Source organism: Meleagris gallopavo, chromosome 4 (assembly GCF_000146605.3).
Source record: "Meleagris gallopavo isolate NT-WF06-2002-E0010 breed Aviagen turkey brand Nicholas breeding stock chromosome 4, Turkey_5.1, whole genome shotgun sequence".
In the NCBI taxonomy this organism is placed as follows: domain Eukaryota; kingdom Metazoa; phylum Chordata; class Aves; order Galliformes; family Phasianidae; genus Meleagris; species Meleagris gallopavo.
Window position 1 is genome coordinate 55,595,743 of NC_015014.2, and position 14,743 is coordinate 55,610,485.

Genomic DNA, 14,743 nt, shown 5'->3' on the forward strand with positions numbered 1-14,743 from the left:
TTACAGTGATATATTTGGTCTTAGTTTTCTTCTCTAAATATACAAGCTACAGACTTGTAACCACCTTAAATTATCATAAAATCATAGAATGATTTGGGTTGGAAGGATCCTTTAAAACCATCTAGTTCCAACCCCCCTGCTTCTAGCAGGGACACCTCCCTCTAGACCAGGTTGCTCGAAGCCCCATCCAGCCTGGCCTTGAATACCTCTAGGGTGGGGGTATCCCCCCTGTTTAATGTAAACAAATGAAACTGTAGTACCCTTAAGAAGCAATTTTCTTTCCTCATACCCATAGACCAGCTCAGTCATTTCCAAAGCGTTGCCCCTATACTTTTCAAATTAAAAATAATGCTGAAAATATCTTGTTGCTGCTTCAGAGATTAAATATCACTTTAATTTTGACAGTATCTAAAAGCTGCACTAAAAGGTGTCGTGGCCTCTATACAGATCTACAGTGACACATTGTTATAGAAGAATTACATACTTTGGAGGATTGGGGTGCTTCATTTTTCATTGAACCTCATTTTTTTTTTTAATAGTTTTGAATAAATACTTGAAAACTAGACCTGGTCTCAAAGTTGGTGTTAATTTTTATCTTTGCTTAAACTGCAAATCTGATTTCATTTATTTTCTATTGGCTGCCATACTTTTATTTAAAACTGTTGAACAATTGGGGTGGGGGGCGGGGAACATTTCCGCTCTTTGTTTTGCTCCTGAGGTATTGTCCATGGCTGCCTCTTGCACTGCAATTTTGCTCCCTCTTTGCATTCTGATGAACTGCTTAATGACTTAACTGGCTCCTCGGGTGTGTGTGTTCTTCTTGGAAACTGCACCATCACCTTTAGAAAGTTCTCTGTAGGAACTCAAAAGCAAGGATTTCTAGCTGAACTGAAGAGCAGCTTGTTAGAACTGAAGCTATTCTATACTTATGTTTCACGTCTCACTGACGAGTGTGTGCAGTGTATGGTTCACCTGATTTCTTTTCTCTAACAGCAGCACTCTTCTCAACTACATTAATTTTTTGAGTCAAGATTTTTCACTAGACAAATATCTTTTTAGCTTTGGTTCAGAATTTGTATTGGAGTCTAAATAGAGGATTTCCTCCCTTTCACATTGGAATCTCTGGTATGTTGGTTCCTGTTTGCTCAGGGATCTGAATCCATATAGTAAAGAAAGTGAACTTAAATATTTCAAAACTTTCTATTTTGTAAGCACTTTTGAGTACAGTAAGTAAAAACTGGGTTTGATCTGGACACAATATTCTCCTTCCATCCTACTGTGCCTTTGTGAAATCTGTCCTTAATATCTCCTGAGAATGTTTCCAAAAGAAAATGGGACTGCTTTTCACCTGAGAATGTGGCCAGCATTTTGTCAAATAGTGAGTTTACTAGATAGGCGACCTTTCAAAGGGTGCGTGGAGGGGTGGAGGAATAACATCTTTCAATTTTAAAAATTACTCGTTTTTGCTTCTGTAGTCATGATTTGGATCTGGGGTATTTTGCCAGCAGCCTAGTTCCATTATTTTTTTCCTTACAATTTGTATAAATAGCAAAAATGGTGGTGTTTTTTCTTTTTTAATTTGAAACCTCAATGGTTTTATAACCTAGTAGATTCTTTCCAAATTCTTGTTACAACAGAATTTTTTTTTTTTAAAGTAATGTCTATATGTGAAGAGTAAATAAATGAACCTATCTGTAGCTTGGGAGGGTGGGAGCAGCTGATGACCTCTAGAAGAGGGGAGAAACTGACAGATGTTAATGTCAAATTTAAGTTACTCCCTTAAATTCCTTCTTGCTCTTATTGAAATATGAAAATAACTCTATAGAATACTCTCTTTGTAACAAGTTGTAAAAGAACTGCTGCTGGTATCCTAATGGGGTAAAGATAACTAGATGTTATTAATCTTTCTCTATTACTACTTGATGCTTTTCAAAAACTTAAATTAGTGCTACAAAAAACTCGAAATGCTTTTTGAATCAATCAGATGTTCTGATGTATAAAAGGAACTTGGTGATGGGTGATTAAGGAGCACACATTTTTAAGGAATTTAAGTTTTTCATGCAATTAGATTATTTTTTCTGACATTTAGAAACAGATGACTATTCCTTTATTTGGAGACAAGCGTACCAAAAAAATCCAGACTTAATTAGGTAACCATTTTTCTGAGAGACCATAATGCATATCTGATGCAACAGTGCATTATCAGATATGTTGGAACGTGAAGTACAAGCAGCACCTGTGAAATGCAGGCATTTGCTTAGGAAGCTATAACTTTATGTGACTAGAAATAAAAAGATGAGTGAATATGAGCTCTAAGCCCCTTGCTTATCAAAAAGATAACTTGTAAGAAAGGCAGATGACTTCTTTGTCTTTAAATAAGCCAAAACAATATTTATTTCTATTCTTGCACCTGTATTTTTAGGTATTGAAGATAAAACTTGTAGAGAACCAGGAATGAGTCATTCAGAGACTGAGGAAGTTGGTGTTCTGTCTGCCTAAGGTACTTTTCAAAAGCAAATGAAAATTCTAATTCCTGACAAGACTAAGGATGCAGATTCTGCCTCTGATTAAACTTGATTAAATCCAAGATATGTTATTAATGCAAACCACAAAACATCATTCAGATACACCTCTGAATTCTACACAGTTGTGAAACTGTACAGGGGGGCAAGATAACTGCAATTTGATGCTGTAGCTAATGTATTAATAACCAGAAGGGATCACTTACAGCTAAGCAAAGAAACAAATTGCAAAGGGAAAAATGTTGAGCACGGATCTGATAGTAGAAAAACCAAGCTTCATGTTTTCAATTGCAGAAATATTTCTCTACAGAGGAAGAATTGATGGTAGCATCAGTATTGACTAGTGAAAGTTTTTGCATGAACTGTATGGCACGGTACTGTACAAACCACGGAGTTACTGCTATTGAAATAAAAGTGTGTGGGAGAAAGGAGGCTAAGCAGTTCAGGAGGTTATTGGGTCACACAATAGACTGGAGCACGCAGGGCCTGTCTTTTGATCCTTACTTGTCCATAATTTCTTCCCAGTGTGATTCTGGTTTCTGAGACTCCTCGTGCGGTCATCATAGACAGAGAAACACCTTCTCAAAACACGGGATGTGTTGTACAACTTCTTAGTCGTAATCAAGTCAGTTTAACATACAGGTGAAATAATACTGCTATTACATACAGAACACTAACAACAAAAAAAAAAAAAGAGAAGGAAGTTTCTTTTTAATGCTGTCTGGTGATATCGTACACTTTGTGCAATCTCATTAAATGTAATCCTATTCTTTGGATTTTCCCAATTACACTTTAAAGACCATTTGTTCATTTTCAGTCCCCTAGCAGTTAAAATGTTTTGAATTAATCTTAACATATTTTTCTTTTAAAAGCAGCATTAATGTACTAAACCCCATGCTGCGTAGAAAGTGCATTTGTTTTTCCTTTACATTTTCCTTTGGTTACTTTAGAATATTAAATAAAAGAACTCAGTTATCTACAACAATATTCCTTGTCTGAAGCATGTTATTTAACAACATATTTCTTCTTAAACTGTAAGAGAGGTGAGGTCTGATTTATTTATTTTAATTAAGAAGGTAAATAAAGTAGGGATTTGGATTTTAGTAAAACCATAATTCAGATGTGATTCCTAGTATTGTAAGCCACAAAGTGGAGGAGGGTGGAAGTTGGGTTTTTAGATGCATCAAAGTTGTGAAGATAGCAAAGCAAATAGAATTGTATATTGCAAGCCAAGTTAATAAAAGTGTGTTTTAAAGAAACTTGAGATCCTGTGGTGTCTCCAGAGGCTGTAGTGCTTTAAGCTAAAAGTCTTGTTTCATTGTAGTAAATGAAAACATGCATGAATGCTCCTGTCCTTCAAATCAGTGTGCAGCAATCTTGCCCATTCTGTACCTAAATGAGAATGTGTTGAAGAAGAAGGGAATAGGCAGAATTTAAGTGCACCCAGCATTTTCTAAATGCCTGAATGCATGGTTAGAAAACAACATTACGTCTTCTAATAGGTAACTCTAAAACATTAAGATGAAAAATGGAGCAGTACATATGAATCAGATGAGCAAAACCGTTCAACATGACTCACTTCAGTTTGATTTTTTTTCTAAGAAATTGATGTTCATCTATGATTACTATTATGTATCCAGAGATGAGAGTTAAATAGCCCTTGGGTGGAAAAGGATATCAAAAGTGAATGTATTTAGAAATATTTTCACTGAAGGCTTTTTATCAGTTCATTTACTTAGATTTTCCTAAACTTGAAAAAGCTGCGGCAGACGGGAGGTTGGGGGATAGTGGGGAGGGGAACAAATATCAAGGAAGGGTTTTTCTGGTAACTTAATGTAAAATAATCTATGTGGGTGTAACTTGGATTATAGATGTTTCCTTTACTGCTCCCTTTCCTCCTCTTTGGCTACAGTGGTGTAGCTAGTTACTTGGGTTACTGGTGACTGTTAAAAATGACTGTAGACAAACACTTCAATAAACCCTTGCATGAACTGTAGTTTGCCTAGGCCTTGTGAGACTCTTTGTCAAGGTTTAGTATTAATGTCTGCTAGCATAAAGTAGAAGAGCAAGGAAAAAGGCAGAAATTTTTTACACAACTTAATCTGTTGTTGTTCAAATGTCTCAAAGTTACTTCATCACTATCACCACCCCAAAAAACCACCCTTGCAGCTGAAGACATAGAATTGAAATACTGCCAAAGCAGGAACATAAAAATGGAAAGAAAAAAGGAAAAAAAAAAAAACAACTTGGGAATGAGTGTCAAGGATGAAAAGGATGAATGGAAAAATCTGCTGTTATAAAATGGGATCTGTCTTGAAAATAAAAGATCAAAATGCTGGAGTTAATATGATAATAAGCAAGACTACGGTAATCCAGAAATGAATTTGATGTGGAAAATACCAAACCTATCAGAAACATTTTAATATAGTAATGTATCCTGTGCACATACTGCTGTTCTTTCCCAGCTGTGTAGTAATTATCTTTCCAACTTCAGACCTGCCAAGTAGTGTGTTTGAAAACAGTGCTCAAATGTCAGCTTCATTTTATCACATGTAATCTTCTTGGATGTTCTCCTGATGCTTAGACTGAGTCATTCAAATGCATTTGTTGAAAACATGCTTCCAGTCTCAGTTGTGAGATGCTACTTATGGTGTCTCTGCTTCTGGCACTTCGTGTTATTTGGTGCCTTTACCCTCTCTGCCATTCTTCTGCTTCCTGGAAGCCCTCCTTATCAGGCAAGCCTGTTGGCAGTGATGATTTACTTTACCAAATGAGTCCTCTCTCAAGCGCTTTCTTTCTCAGAGACAATCTTACCGTCATGAAGTCTGACGTCCTGCCTGCAGCAAGGTGGTTGTGTTTATTTGCTGGATGTTTCTCTTTTCAAAGCCTTTAGCCTTGGTCAACACCTGGGCTCCAATGTCCTTCACTATTGTACCAGGACCCCTGCAGTTATCTATGATCTGAAGGTCTCCCTTGACGCTACCATGGGTGGTTGTGTAGATGAGCAGTAGGTGATATTGCAGTAGTCAGTGAACTGTAAAATCTTTCAGTAACATCCTTAGGTCTGGGCTCTGGGCAAGCAGCAGGCCTTTAGAGATGGCACGTCTGTATGGTGTGTGGAAGTCTTTATCCCACTTACAAAGAGGTCTGCAACCACTACCAGCTACTGCTTCCTTTTAGTGGTGTTGGTTGTGGACACATGGATTGGGCTTAGATGCCAAACTAGCAGAGTTTGTTCCTCCCTGTTCCTCAGCTCAGGGCCTTTTCAGCACCTCTTTCTGTTGCTTCAACTCACAGTTTAAGCAAGCTTTGTCCTGGAAGTCCTTATCCTAGCAGAAATGCAGCAGATTTGGTAGAGGGTGATCATAAGCAGGGTGGGGGGAAACTGCTTGAAGAGGAAGTTGACAGCTTTGTTTAGGAAAGTAAACTATGTAAATGCTTCCATGAAAAGACCGGCAGTATCATAAACTTCTGCTTATGAAAACTGTTGAGGTGACCTGACTTGGATCATAAAAGTTGTCAAATGGTGAATAGAACTGATACTCTTTTTAGATGAAGATACAAGATGTCAAGTAACAAATTGGTTAAGAGGTAGATGGAATTAATTGATGTAATTAAGCAGTGCAAAATAATAAAGATCTGTGCTTCTCTTCAGTTAGGAGTCAAATAGTATCTATGATAAATTAGTACGAGTTGCATAAGGCAGTTTGAAGTTAGGAAAGCAACCAGCCACCAAGAGATGCTTGCAAAAATACCTGTAAAATGAATATGGAACAGCTTTTTGTTTATTTTTTATTATTTGGTGAGATGTGGTAGCTATGTAAGCAAAGTGCATCTCTGACTGGTGTCTGCATGCCCTTCAGCTTTTGAAGACTGCTAAAGTAGCTGCTTTCACTTCCAATGAAAGTTTTATTGTAAATTGCGATATCAAATGGTTACACTTTATAAAATGGTCGTGGCAGATATTCAGTAGCAGCTGTATGAGAAACCAAAATTTTTTTTTTTTTCTGTTTAGGCTAAATTGAAACTTTCATAAATAGGAACATGAACAAGCTCAAGAAATGAGCCTATGTCAACCTAATGAGGTCCAACAAGGCCATGTGTTGAGTTTTAGTAAAGACAGTCCCAGATATGTATACAGACTGGGAGAGGAACTCCCTTAAATCCTTCTGAAAAGCAGCTGAGAACTGCCTGAAGTAGGAGTGGAATATATCTTTTCTGGGAGAATTTAGGAATAAGGCCTAGGAAAAGACTATGTTGTGAAGTTTGTGGATGATATCAATCTGTGTGGTTTGCTTAAACAGCTGAGAGATGGGATGCTATCCAGAATGACCTAGGCAAGCTTAAATAGCAGGGCTTGGGAGAACCTGGTGAGATTCAGCAAAGCCACAAAGTCTCGCATTGTGGCAACCCCCACTGTCAGTACAAGATGGGAGATGAAATGGCAGAGCACAGCCCTGCAAAAAGGACCTGGGGTACTGGTGGATGGCAAGCTGGACATGTGTCAGCAGTGTGCCCTTGCAGCCCAGAAAGTCAACTGTATCCTGGGCTGCATTGAAAGAAACGTGGCCAGCAGGACAAGGGAGATGATCCTGCCCGTCTGCTCTGTGCTGGTGAGAATTCACCTGGAGTACTGCATCCAGACTGGGGAGTCCTCAGTACAGGAGACTATAAACAGCCCCAGTTCCTTCAGTTGCTCCTTGTAAAGCATGTTCTCCAAGCCCTAGTATGATTTGAATTTGTATTGTATTGAATCACAGATTCAGTGGACAATATTTTACTAAAATTTCAGTGTTCATTTGGGCCTTGGATTTTTGCTTTCTAATTTTTGTGAACTATATTAATAAAAAGAAAAAAAATTGAGAAACGTATTTATTGCAAAAAGAGTAGAAACCTAAGATAGAAGTAAACACTTATGTCTCAAATCATGGAATTATTGAAAGTATAATTGCATTCAGTTGAACTTAATATATAATTCATGTATAAAAACATGGAGTTAAGCAAAATCTGAAAGGTACGTTTTAATGCAATTGTGACCTTTCAGACTGAGCAGCTCCTGTGTGTTAAGCTAACTTCTCTCATTTATGTTAGAATTTTAATATATTATTTAACACTACTTAAGGTGCGGTGGATACTTATCCCTCCTCATACCAACATGCATACAGTCTAAAGCAATGTAAATATCGCTTGTGACAGAGGGCATCACAAATGTTGAGCAGACTTATAAATAATAAAAGTGTTCTCTGCTGATATGCAGTTTTTTCTCAAGGATATCTTTTCTGTAGTAGGATGATAAAGTACTCTTGTAAAGTGCTAGAATGTAGCTCCATCTTTGATATGGGCAGCCGCCAGGTCCCAAGTATGGAGAACCTGAACCTTCAAATGCTGCTTTGAATTATCCTCTTAGCTGAAAATAGGCTTATCATATAGACGTCTATAGGAGAAGAGGAGGCACTTGAAAACTGTTTACATATTGAATTATGTTGATAATGAGATACAATTCTCACCATATTTCATCAGTTGTCCTCTTCTGTTGTGTGTGGGATGGCTTTTTTTGTTTCCCAGTTGATTTGCTCTTCTCCACTGCTGCAGGATGTGATTTTACGAAGTACCTAGAACAGAATAGCTGGTCAATCTGGAAAATAATTGGATTTATCTAATCCTCAATTTTAAAAGGTTTTTGTACAGATACTTAAGACTACAGAGAACTTCTGTAACATCAGAAGCAGAAGTTTTTAAATACATTTTTAGGAATACTTTCTTTGTGAGATAATGTGATAATGAGTCTCAGCAAGATGTTTCTAATTTTTGCAGTCCTATCTCTTCTTGCTCTCTTCTTCCAATTTCTAATTCACAGTGTAAGAAAGGCTTCACTGGTGTAGAGCTATGAGGTTAATCTTCCCACCTTTAAGATTCTGTGGCAGTTATTTTAAGTCTAATGAGGTTGTTGGGGCATGGCTTAATAGGCTGACTGTGTGCAGATGGCAGTTGCCTTGTCTTGTGTTTATCTTCTAATTCTGTTGAACGGTTCTTTAGCAGCAGGAATACTTATATGATAAATGTAACAATTTTTGAAATTGCTCTCATGATTTGAGAATATTTGATGTTAGTTTTCTCAAATTTGCTTTCCTTTTAAAATAAACCTTTAATTCACTGTTCTAAATATTTATTTCCAGGTTTTGAAAGTATTTTAGAAGGGCTTTATGGACCAAGGCTACGAAGAGACCTCAGTTTATTTGAAGGTAAATGGGTCAACTTTTAGTTCAATGATCTTTATTTGCAAGTTTTTCTTTTAGGTAGAAGTACTCTAAAATATGTATTTCTTTTTTTGTTGTTGTTGTTAAAAAAAAAAAGGAAATCTCCAATTGTTTTTCTTTCTAATGTATTTTTCTTCACATTCATGTCAGTACTGTGCAGAGGCAAAACCCAATTTGAAAGTACTTGGGTCATGATATGCAGTGAGATTTTGGATTAGTAAAGCTTTCCTGAGTAGCTCTCATGAGAGTTTTACTGTTCTGGAATATTTCATCTCTGGTTTCATTCTCTGGACAGCTTTTAGAGCAGCTTGACATTAACTGGAAAAGGGAAGATTATGAAAAAGCTAGCTTGCTTTTTCTATTACTCAAATTTTAATCTTTTATGTAAAAATATATATATATATTTTCCCACTCTTCTTGTGCAATATCTATCCTTATTACATGTGAGTTTGATGTTGTTGGAGTGTTAATAACACCTAGGTGTTTAGCTAAGTATTTATCAGTTTTTAACAAAAGCCAAGGATGAGAATCTAGCACAGAATTGCTTTGAAATTTTGAAATAAATGTATTGTTGAAATAATTTTCATGGTTTTAAAAAAAGCTTTCTTGTTATAAAGAATTTTCATTTCAAAATGTTCAATTTAATTTCCTCACAGTTTTATTATTTGATAATGTAATTTATGAAGCTTATAATTTATATGCTGGTAGCACGTGAGGTGGAGTGTCATATACTGTGTATATTTGCTTAGAGCAGGTTTGGAACAACTGCTTTAACGTGGCTGTGGTCTTGTCGTCTTTGTATTGCATAAGTTCCTTGGCCTGTATCATATGCCTAACACTATTTTCAAGGAAGGGGGAGAACTTTAAAATATTATTTCACTGCTATTTTAAGAATAATTTTCTGTCACTTATAAAGTTAGGCATGCCACTAGTCAGACTCTGAAAAACACTTAAATGCGTAGAATGGGGCTAAAGCTTATTTTCTGGATTAGTACTTCCATCTACTGTGTTAAAAACAAGCACATTACTCTGGAAAGTGAAGAGGGTAATGTTAATCGTAGTGTACAATTTTTTTTTTTATCTGGTTCTAATTCTAATGGGTTGTTATGTGTTAGGCTTCATGTTGATCAGTTATTAAAGCTTTATTTTCTTGCGTTAAAGGGTTTACAGTTTGAAAGAAAGTTCGGGGTATTCTTGGGGTTTTGCATAAGACAAAGCATCAAATGACTGACCAGAACATAAGTGTTACAACTAAAAGACCCCAACAGTCAACTGTAAAGTGTTACGTTACTGCTTTGAAGTTGCTTCATGTCTGTTGCTTCACTTCTTATGAGAAATACTTATTTACCTCATGTTGTTGAAGATTTCTTGTGACCTTCTACTTAAGGTGATCTGTGGTGTCCTTTGTTTACAGAGGATCTTTGACTTACTAGTTTTTTTTTGTCCTGCAGATAAAGTTCATGTTTATCTAAAGTGTAATCTTTTGAAAGTTATTCTCCGTTCTCCAGCCCCCATCATTTGTCAGTGATATTTCCGTTTGTTTTGTTGGGGTTTTTTTGTTTGTTTGTTTTTTTGTTTTTTTTGGGGGGCAGTTAAAGCTTTTTCCTGTAAGTCTGACACACCTGTAAAGCTGTTTTCAGTTCTGAAGCAACTGCAGAAGACATGGTTAATGATAGGGTGCCCTCCTTACCTTATTCCTTTTTATTCGTTTGTTTATACATATAGATGCTATAACACGCTGAAAGAGATTGCTGTGCTCCATAAATATGGTAGACATTGACCTTATAGGATGCAGGTCTGTTTCTAAATTGTCATCGGAATTGTGTTGTAAAGTCTAATGCAGCATTTTTGTGTAAGATTGACAATAGATCTTCCCCTTTTATTATTCAAGTGCAGTTTTTCCATTTTACAGATAAAGAAACTGAGACAAACTAGATTTGCCTTAGTTTAAAAATATGGTTGGTATAAAGAACAGAATGCACATTTTTAGGCTCTTAGCAACATTCCAAAGTCACTATGTCCTACAAGTTGTCTTTTTTGTTTGTCATAAGCACTGTACCAGTACTATGTATATGCAGCATTATGCCTCACTACCAGGAGTGTATGTTTCTTTGAATGAAGCTCAAGAAATCAAATATCTTAGTGACCTGAAAATATGTGAGGATCTGCTGAAATATTGCAGCTAAGAGGTTTTTTCTCTTACGTTGTTATTTTTTATGTATTTTTGTAACAAATAGTAATATGCATCAAGTGTAATGTGAGTGTGTTAGTTTATATAACTTCTCCTTAGCTCCATCTTGAAACAGTATTTGATCTCCAGATTCAATTATTGTACTCAAAGCTGCTTGAGGGAAAAGTAAATAAATTACAATGACAACTTCGGATGTAGATTTTAGTTTTACTGGTTTATTTTTCTTACTTTTCAAGGAAAATACCTTGTAAACCTTAGAAATTATTTTACTAAGCATCCAGGCTAATTAAGTAACCACTCATGATAACAGATAGCTACCTGAAGAGGGAAAGATTTTCTTCATTATCCTAAAATTCTTTCACATTATATATGTGTAGGACTTGTATTTGCATGAATAACTATCATTCACCTTCATTATTCGTCACCTTTTTCTTTTTTTGCCCTCTTGACTGCTTTAATAGCCCATCTTCTAGTTGCAGAGCTGTCCAGTTTGTATCTTGGTATTAGGTCTTCCTAATTGTTTGCTTATACCCATGTTCTGCTAATTAGATTCAAGATCAACCTCATTCTCTCCCCCAAAGTTGTATGTAGCCAAGAGGCTATCGGTGCCTCTGATCTTTCTAAGAGTATGGTTGTCTATCTGTAGTTAAAAACTAGTACTGACATCAGTGTGCTTTCTCTCATGATGACCTGAGACAGTCATGTGCCTGGCATTTGATGTATTAACAAACACCACAGCAGTTGCCTATGTTTGCCTTTTTTCCTCTTGGAAAAGCACTGGTCTGAGGTGAGGAGTAAGACATTTTTGAGGGTATCTTTCAAAAGGCATTTGTGATACATGAAATCAGTTGCCCTGAGCCAAGGTCTGTTACTGATGTGTCATTAACAACAGCCTACATGTAAAGGAAAATATGACTAGTTGGTGGTTGTTTTTTTACTGAGCCAGATATTTGATATATCAGCTGTGCCACTGCTGAAAACTGCAATCAGATGAAGCTCTGAAGGGAAGATGTCTAGGAGGACAGTTTGAAATAATTTTGTTACTGCAAAGAGCCTCTTTCTTCCCTTTATTTCTCATGTTGTTTTTTTCTAAAATATGGCTTGAGTGTTTGAGAAATCCCTGACAGAGCCTTTAGCCTTTCTCTTTTCATCAGTACTGTGGTTTTTAACCATTCTTTTTAAAAGTTACAATTGTTCTCATCGTTTACTCAATTTCAAAATACTTCTATTAGAGAAGTTTAGAATTGATCCATTACCTATATATTTGAGTTCTTATTCTCTCTTTCTTTAGCTCAGTGGATTCCTGATACACTGCATTAACATGAGATAGTCTTTTTTGAGTAAATTTAGTGTCATGCAGAGCTGATGCTTCTCAGGTCTTGCTTGTTTGCTGACGCATAGGGATTGCTCTCCAATTAGACTTTTAACAGTGGAACTTGAAAATTTCCAGTCCAAAGAATCTCTCTGATAAGTATAAAATCTGTCTTGGAGTTACACTCACAATCTCAATATTCATAAGTAATCCTATTGTAGTTTTAGGGAGAACTATGAAAACATGCATTTGTTAATGAAAGTGTACTGTGCATTAGTTTTTTATATGCAGACATGCTGAATGAATAGCTCTACCAGTCAGGAGTGTTGAGATTAATGTTCTTCTTACTGTACAGTCAGGAAAATCCTGTCTTTTTTTTTAATGATCAATTCTCCAACACGTCAAAATTGCTATGTACTTCCAGAGATGCAAACCAGCAGATTTTTAATGCAGGATTTTGCTTTACATTGGTATTTGAGAATGAAGTTTAAAGTATTACCTCAGAATTTTTATTTTTAAGCTAATTATGTTCACATTCAACATAGGACCCTCATTTTCTTTTGGGTTAATTTTATTTCTGGTGGTGCCTCTGTGATAAGGTATTTGGGAGAGTTAATAGAAGAAAACAAAAATAAAACCACCGCCAACAAAACTGCACAGCATTCATGAGAAAGGAATGTGGGCAGGGAGAAGGAACATGAGAAACGTTCTTGAGACACCAATGTCAGAGAAGGAGAGAGAGAGAGAGAGGAGGTGCTCCAGGTACTGGGGCAGAGATTCCCCTGCAGTAGCCTTTGGAGGGTACCACCTGGAGAGATAACCTGGAGCACTTGGAGAACCACTCCAAGGAAGACCTTACGCCACAGCAGATGGATGTGCCCTGAAAGGAACTACAGCCCTTGAAGAGCCCACCCAGGAACAGTTTTTCTGGAAGAGAATGTGGCCCGTGCTGAACCCCCTGCTGGAGTAGTCTTATTTTGAAGGACTGTGCCCTGTGCTAAAGCCCCACACTAGAGCACTTCTTGAACTGCAGCCATTAAGAACAATCCTCACTGGAAGAGCTGATGAAGGCCTGTAGCCTGTGGAAGGGATTGCGTGCTGAAAATGGGGAAAGTGGGAGGAGGAAGAAGGAGCAGAGAATTCTTATGAACGGATGGGGGCTTCAAGATCCATATGTTCCTTACACTTTTGGAGTTGGGGAGGAGATAAGAGTCAGAAATGAAGGACTGACTGTAAAGATGGTGGGGAAAGGTGTTTGGTTTTGCCTTTTTTTTTCATTATGGATATCTGTTTTGAATGGCAATAAATTAAATTTACTTTCTCCAAGTTGAGTCTTGTGCCTGTGACAGTACTTGGTAAGTGATCTTCCTGCATTAGTCTTGACCCGTGAGGTTTTTTTAATCTTTATCCAGGAATTTTTTCATCTTGTTTTTCCCCTCCAACCTGCTGACGAGGGGAAATGAGAGTGATGGGTTAGGAGTTCTGGCAGCCAGCCTGGGTCAATCCACCACAATATAAAGAAAGTAGTTCATAAAGAAAACAAGCAGTATTTTTAAGCTTTAAGCACATAAAGTGGAAATGACTGGCATGGTGGAAGACCTTGTTGTTCTAGTTAAATTAATATTCACTTTTCAAAGTGATGTAGCTATGATAAAGATTTATGCACAACCAGGCTGCTGTAGGAAAGGCTGTTGTAAATGTAAAGGGAAAGCATTATCTTGAGAACAGGTGGTCACCTGTGTTCAGGAAACAGTAGACCAAGTAGCAACAATGCAGAGAAAATAAGGCTGAGTACCATGAGAGAAGACCAAGTGGACTAAATTAGCCTAGCAAAATGAAGTGTAAGGGGGGAGGGGGTGATGCTATTATCTGTAAGTATGTCAAGATACCAGATACTCAAGAGTGATAATTGTTTAGATGTAAGAACAGTGTTGCCACAAATGCAAACTGGAAGAAGTTGCTATGATTAAATTTAAACAAGAAATTGGAAGACATTCAGAGCAGTCAATTTTAGAAAATCATCAGTGATTGGTGATTTGTGAAGAAAAAAATATGTGGTGGAAAGCTAACTTGAAACGGAGCTTAGTAACACGATTAAAGAAAGTAGATGATGCATTTCCATTCTGATCTGTTTAAGTCTGTGTTTGCTCAGTAGTAGTGTAGCCCTTCTGATAACTTAAGATATGTTATTTATGTTTGCATCAGAATAAATAATTTCAAATGAGTGTAGGGTTTTGATTTATTTGTAGTGGTGACACAGGATAAAATACCTTTCAATACAATACATGTTTCTCAAATGGTGAAGGATCTATCCTAATTTCTAGCTTAGTTTGATAAAGGTTTACAGACTTTCATTAAAAATAATGACTGAGATTCAGAGCTTAATTTACTGTACTCAGATACCTAGGATAACTGTAGTACAACTGAAGCATATGAATTTATGAAGGGTGCTCTGAAAGTA

General features: G+C 36.7%; 1 protein-coding gene across 3 annotated transcripts in view; it reads left to right on the top strand.

Moving 5' to 3' along the window:
• The window catches only part of LCORL (ligand dependent nuclear receptor corepressor like), a 59,268-nt gene that overhangs the window by 13,030 nt on the left and 31,495 nt on the right, over positions 1-14,743 (top strand). Inside the window, exons 1-2 of one of the 3 annotated variants that reach the window (XM_010710356.3) lie at positions 2,404-2,500; positions 8,699-8,764. The gene's annotated coding sequence lies outside the window, so the exon portion shown is untranslated. Of the gene's footprint in view, positions 1-2,403; positions 2,501-8,698; positions 8,765-14,743 lie in introns of those variants that run through there. The other 2 variants (XM_031553177.1, XM_031553176.1) reach the window with 2 other exon arrangements.